The sequence below is a fragment of the Ictidomys tridecemlineatus genome, chromosome 4 (assembly GCF_052094955.1).
Source record: "Ictidomys tridecemlineatus isolate mIctTri1 chromosome 4, mIctTri1.hap1, whole genome shotgun sequence".
NCBI classification, from domain to species: Eukaryota; Metazoa; Chordata; class Mammalia; order Rodentia; family Sciuridae; genus Ictidomys; species Ictidomys tridecemlineatus.
Window position 1 is genome coordinate 130,837,733 of NC_135480.1, and position 7,144 is coordinate 130,844,876.

Genomic DNA, 7,144 nt, shown 5'->3' on the forward strand with positions numbered 1-7,144 from the left:
TACATGAGGGAAAGGGGGCTACTAATGAAGATGTTTAGAGGCAAAATACTTTTCAAGATTATGGAAGAAAAGAAAGATTCCAGACTCCAATGCATTAGAAGTCCATTACTTCTAAACAACATAGAAGCCAAGGTGGTGAGGTTTCCAACTGTGCAGTGACATCACACCAATAAATAACTCCAACATTAGCATAAATGATAGCACTGACATCCTAACAACTAATTACATCCCACCATACAACTGCTTATAGGTCCAAGGAATTACTCTCCCTAATCAAGAACCAAAGAGATATACTGGGGTTTTGTACACTTCTGAGAAGTAGGGATGAAGTGATAATTCAGTACTACCTATGTGCTTTTCACTTTGCTTTTCTTTAAACACACACACACACACACACACACACACACACACACACACACACACCTAGTCAAATAATCATCTAAATATGTGTCTATTACAGTTTTTAATTGTGTGTGTGTACACATGTGTGCCTGAACCATCATGCTTAATGTAGCATTTCAAGATTTAAAAAATGCACTGTATGTGTGCCCTTGAATATCTGTCTTCATATCATGTATTCACAGGTGGATGTTCTTTCACTTTCAAGAGAAGTTTAAATCCTCAAATTAGCATCAGGAGGAACTGAGTAATATTCTAGCAGAAGTTTTTAATAGCCTACCAATGGTTCGTTTAAAGGAAGGCAATTTGTACTCACAAATACAAAGGCAAATGCTTGAAGTCCCACAAGTGTGTTTGAGAAGTCAAACATCTTTTTTCCATATGAATTTCATGATTGCTTTATCTATTTCTACAAGAAATGCCATTGGGATTTTGATTGGCATTGCATTAAACCTGTAGAGAACTTTGGGTAATGTCACCATTTTGATGATGTTAGTTCTGCCTATCCATGATCAGGGTATATTTTTCCATCTTCTAAGATCTTCTTCTACTTCTCTCTTTAGAGTTCTGTAGTTTTCATTGTATAAGTCTTTCACCTCTTTTGCTAGGTTGATTCCCAAGTATTTTATTTATTTGAGGATATTGTGAATGGAGTGGTTGTCTTCATTTCCATTTCAGAAGATTTGTAGCTGATATACAGGAATGCCTTTGATTTATGTGTGTTGATTTTATATCCTGCCACTTTGCTAAATTCATTTATTAGCTTTAGTAGTTTCTTTGTAGACCCTTTTGGGTCTGCTAGGTATAGAATCATGTCATCTGCAAACAGTGATAATTTAAGTTCTTCTTTTCCTATTTTTATGCCTTTAATTTCTTTTGTCTGTCTAATTGCTCTGGCCAGTGTTTCAAGAACTATGTTGAACACAAGTGGTGATAGAGGGCATCCCTGTCTTTTTCCAGATTTTAGAGGGAATGCCTTCAATTTTTCTCCATTCAGAATGATGCTAGCCTGAGGCTTAGCATAGATAGCTTTTACAATATTGAGGTATGTTCCTGTTATCCCTAGTTTTTCTAGAGTTTTGAAAATAAAGGGATGCTGTACTTTGTCGAATGATTTTTCTGCATCTATGGAGATGATCATATGGTTCTTATCTTTAAGTCTATTGATGTGGTGAATATTGAACCAGCCTTGCATCCCAGGGATGAATCCTACTTGATCATGATGCATGATCTTTTTGATATGTTTCTGTATCCGATTTGCCAGAATTTTATTGAGGATTTTTGCATCTATGTTCATTAGAGATATTGGTCTGTAGATTTCTTTCTTTGAAGTGTCATTGTCTGTTTTAGGAATCAGGGTGATGTTGGCCTTGTAGAATGAATTTGGAAGGTCTCCCTCTTTTTCTAATTCCTGAAATAGCTTGAAAAGTATTGGTATTACTTCTTCTTTAAAGGTTTTGTAAAACTCTGCTGTATACCCATCTGGCTTCTGCTATTTCCTCAATTGATATTGATCTGTTTAGGTTGTGTATATCCTCCTGACTCAATCTGGGCAGATCATATGACTTAAGAAATTTATCAATGCCTTCAGTATCTTCTGTTTTTTTGGAGTATAAGAATTCAAAATAATTTCTAATTATCTTCTGTATTTCTGAAGTGTCTGTTGTGATATTGCCTTTTTCATCCCATATGCTAGTAATTTGAATTCTCTCTCTTCTTCTCTTCCTTAGCATGCCTAAGGGTCTGTCGATCTTATTTAATTTTTCAAAGAACAAACTTTCAGTTTTTTCTATTTTTTCAATTGTTTCTTTTGTTTCAATTTCATTGATTTCAGCTCTGATTTTAATTATTTCTTCCCTTCTACTACTTTTGCTGTTGTTTTTCTCTTCTTTTTTCTAGGGTTTTGAGATGAAGTATGAGATCATTTATTTGTTGGTTTTTTCTTTTTTTTAAGGAATGAACTCCAAGCAATGAATTTTCCTCTTAGAACTGCTTTCATTGTGTCCCATAGATTCCGATATGTTGTGTCTGTGTTTTCATTTATCTCTAAGAATTTTTTAATTTCCTTCTTGATGTCTTCTAAAACCCATTGATCATTCAGTAACCTATTGTTCATTCTCCAAGTGATTCATAATTTTTCCTTCCTTCTCTTATCGTTGATTTTCAGTTTCATTCCATTATGATCAGATAAGATGCATGGTATTATCTCTACTCCTTTATATTGTGTAAGAGTTGCCCTGTGACATAATATATGATCTATTTTTGAGAAGGATCCATGTGCTGCTGAGAAAAAAGTGTAACTACTTGATGTTGGGTGGTATAGTCTATATATATGCCAATTAAGTCTAGGTTATTAATTGTGTTATTGAGTTCTATAATTTCCTTATTCAACTTTTGTTTGGAAGATCTGTCCAGTGGTGAGATAGGTGTGTTGAAGTCTCCCATGATTATTGTATGGTGGTCTATTAGAATCTTCTTGAACTTGAGAAGAGTTTGCTTGATGAACATAGCTGCACCATTGTTTAGGGCATATATATTTATGATTGTTATGTCTTGTTGGTGTATGGTTCCATTGAGCAACATGTACTGTCCCTCTTTATCCCTTTTGATTAACTTTGGCTTGAAATCTATTTTATTTGATATAAGTATGGACACTCCTGCTTGTTTCGGAAGTCCATATGAGTGATATGATGTTTCCCAACCTTTCACCTTCAGTCTATGTATGTATTTTCCTATCAAATGTGTCTCCTGTAGGCAGCATATTGTTGGGTCTTGTTTTGTGATCCATTCTACTAGCCTGTGTCTCTTAATTGGTGAGTTTAAGCCATTAACATTTAGGGTTATTATTGAGATATGTGTTGTTCTTCCAGCCATATTTGTTTATTTATGTTACTAAACATGGTTCGTTTTCCTCTTTGATTATTTTCCCACCTTTACTGTCCTACGTCCCACTGTTGGTTTTCATTGTTATTTTCCATTTCCTCTTCCTGTAATGTTTTGCCGAGGATGTTTTGAAGAGATGGTTTTGTAGCTGCAAATTCTTTTAACTTTTGTTTATCGTGGAAGATTTTAATTTCATCTTCCATCCTGAAGCTTAATTTCGCTGGATACACGATTCTTGGTTGGAACCCATTTTCTTTCAGCGTTTGAAATATGTTATTCCAGGACCTTCTAGCTTTCAGAGTCTGTGTTGAAAGATCAGCTGTTATCCTGATTGGTTTACCCCTAAATGTAATCTGCTTCCTTTCTCTTGTAGCTTTTAAAATTCTCTCCTTATTCTGTATGTTGGGCATCTTCATTATAATGTGTCTAGGTGTGGATCTCTTTATCATTTTGCACATTCGGCGTCCTGTAGGCTTCTAGGATTTGGGATTCTGTTTCATTCTTCAAGTCTGGGAAGTTTTCTTGTATTATTTCATTGAATAGATTGCTCATTCCTTTGGTTTGGACCTCTATACCTTCCTGTATCCCAATGACTCTTAAGTTTGGTCTCTTTATGTTATCCCACATTTCTTGGATGTTCTCCTCATTGTTTCTTAACAGTCTTGCTGAGCTGTCTATGTTCTTTTCAAGTTGAAATACTTTATCTTCATTGTCTGATGTTCTATCTTCTAAGTGTTCTACTCTGCTGATAGTATTCTCAATTGAGTTTTTAAGTTGGTTTATTGATTCCTGCATTTCTAGGATTTCTGTTTTGTTTTTTTTTTTAATAACCTCTATCTCCCTGTATAGTTGATCTTTTGATTCTTGGATTTGTTTATGTAATTCATTGTCGAAGTGATCTTTCATTGCCTGATTTTGCTGTCTAATGTCTTCCTTGAGACTCCAGATCATCTGAAGCATGTATATCCTGAATTCTTTATCTGACATTCCATCTGCTGCAGCTATTACCTCTTCTAAAGTTTAGTTGACCTGCATTGCTTGTAGTCCTTTCTTTCCTTGTCTTTTCATACTGCTCGCATTTCTTTCTGCTTTGTGAAACTGTTGTGTTATTGAATTTTTCCCCCTATATATTTATATTATTCTTGTAGAGTTGCAAAGTCTCCCTTTTGTGGACAAAAACAATGTTAACAGTTCTCAACATCAATAGTACATCATCTAAGCACACATTTTTCTTATTACTACATTTATAGCTAGACTATGTCTTCAAATGTTGGTTTTGATTATCGTTTACAAATATAGTCATTAGTTTTATGAAAGGCATACCATTTCTGGTAGCTTGAAGAAAACTGAACTTCAGGTGTAGGATGTTATGTTTATGGGGAAAGGAGTGAGGGTATGGGGTTAATCTTACTTAGTAACTTTAGAGAGCTCTAATCAATAGGTGGGTAATTTATGGAAGAATGTATAGATTCAAATTCCTATCTGTATTTATAAGATTACCCTATATATATGGAACGCTTCATGAATTTGCATGTCATCCTTGTGCAGGGGCCATGCTAATCTTCTCTGTATCATTCCAATTTTAGTATATGTGCAGCCGAAGTTAACACTTTTCTCCCATTCTTTAGGTTATCTCTGTACTCCATTGATGGTTTCATTTTCTGGGCAAAAGCTTTTTAGTTTGATGGAACCCCATTTGTCTATTTTTCATTTTGTTTCTTCTGCTTTGGGGGTCTTGTCCAAAAAATAATTACTCATTCCAATGTCCTAAAGCATTTCCTCTGTTTTCTTCTTGTAGATTCAGATTTTATAAAGTCTTTAATCCATTTTGAATTAATTTTTGTAACTTGTAAGAAATGGTTCAGTTTAATTCTTCTGTATATAAATATCCAACTTTCCCACCACCATTTATTGAAAAGACTGTCCTTTCTCTTACAAGCATTCTTAGCATCTTCACTGAAAATCATTTAGGTGTATTCTAAAATTAACATTTGGAAATACTATTCCATTGTGTTCTGTTCTTTATTGTAGTTATATATACGTTCACTCTATTGTTTCTTTTGTAGGTAATATTTTTGTCTATAGTAAATATTATATTTTTCTTTGTTTTTGTTGCATAAAGTTTTTCTGATATTTACAGATATGAATTTATTTACACAGCCAAAACTGGAGGTTATTAAAATGATGTTGGTATCTTTGATAAGTTCTGGAAAATTCTAATATATACTCCTTGAATATTAGACTCTATTTTTAAAACTCCTTTCAGACATAAATTGGAACTTATTATTCAATCCTAAGTGTTTATAAACCTTTGTTTCATGTTTTCCATTTCATTATTATCTGAAATGTGATCTGCTTCATTCTTCAAGATGATATTACAGTGAATTTTCTCTTCAGTTATATCTAATCTACTGTTCAATCTGTCCACACAGTTTTTTTCAATTTAATGATGTTTTATTGATTTTTCAAGTTTCTAAAGTTCTTTCAATCATTTGCAAATATATTACTTTAATATAGTTCTTTCTTTTCTTATATTTAGAAATATAATATTTTCTAATACTTTTATTCTATAGTCTCTAACTTAGAATGATAATTCCTAACATTCTGGAAGAGGCAGTCTAATATGTGTCATATATGCTGATTCTCAAACATAGTTAAAACCTTGAGTTTGCATCATATTTATTCCAAGTTTTCTATGCATTCTAGTTTGTTAAATGTCCCTTCAATGCAATTCTATGTTTACCTATACCAGACACTCTGGAGTTAATACTAGCTCAAAACTAATTTATGTTTAGTTTTCAACTGGAAATATTCTCTTACCATGCTGGTAGCATAAAATTAGACTCAAAGCACATTTTTAAAAACGTATCCAGGGAAAGATAACTTTTTTGTTTCTCATATCTATTCTTAATCTTCCTCCAGTTCAAGACTGTTGTTCCATTTGTTCATGAATTTACTATGGACTTACTACTTCTTTTTTACTGGTGCATGATGATTTTACCTACTTACTTACTAGATGCACTTTGAATCTTAAAAAGAAGTAATTTTATTTTTCTTATCATATTAAAGAGTTTTTAGTATCAGAATTATTCTATTGGCTGAGGCTGGGGATATAGTTCAGTTGGTACAGTGCTTGCCTCACATGCATAAGACCCTAGGTTCAATCCCTAGCACCACAAAAAAAAAAAAAAAAAAAAAGAACAAACTCTGGAAAATACAGGGAAGAGATATCTGTGGCTATGTTTTTCTGTCTCTGTATAGAATACAGAAATAGACACAGGAAGCACAGTACTCACCACTTCCTCTCCTTCATGAATATATCTGGATTGAGAATGGCAGTGAGGGCAGAGGTAGAACTGTCAAGTAAGAAAGTACATGTTTTTCTACAATCTTACTAGACAGTTCTGCCTCTGACCTCACTGCCATTCTCAATCCAGATATATTCATGAAGTCTGAGAACAAACTCACAGAGTGGTTTATTTGTATATAAGCAGTGGTTAGATGGACCAAAGGGTCTGCCAGATGAATTATCAAAAGTGGGAATACTGCTCCTTTTCCAATAAGAATCTCAAATATAAATGTTTCATCATTTCCAAAGTATAAATAATTACAGTACCTTTCTTGTAGAGTAGTGCTCAAGGGTAATGGAAAAAATATCAAGTATCCAATATATAATAGGGACCAACCAATCACCACTAGAAATAAAAAATCAATCCAAAGTATCCCATTGCTTATAGGTGAACACTATAGTAAAAGCAAAGCACTGCCCATTGTGTATAACATAAAACACTTAATAAATATAAAATATTATTTTTTAAAGGGGGAGAGAGAGAGAGAGAGAGAGAGAGAGAGAGAGAGAGAG

The 7,144-nt window shown here is 33.5% G+C and overlaps 1 non-coding gene across 1 annotated transcript; it reads right to left on the reverse strand.

Annotated features, from left to right (window-relative positions):
• Positions 1-4,785: 4,785 nt before the first annotated feature.
• On the reverse strand, positions 4,786-4,890 carry LOC120890233 (U6 spliceosomal RNA). The gene has a single exon (XR_005734474.1). It is a non-coding gene; the product is annotated as a U6 spliceosomal RNA (small nuclear RNA).
• Positions 4,891-7,144: the final 2,254 nt, after the last annotated feature.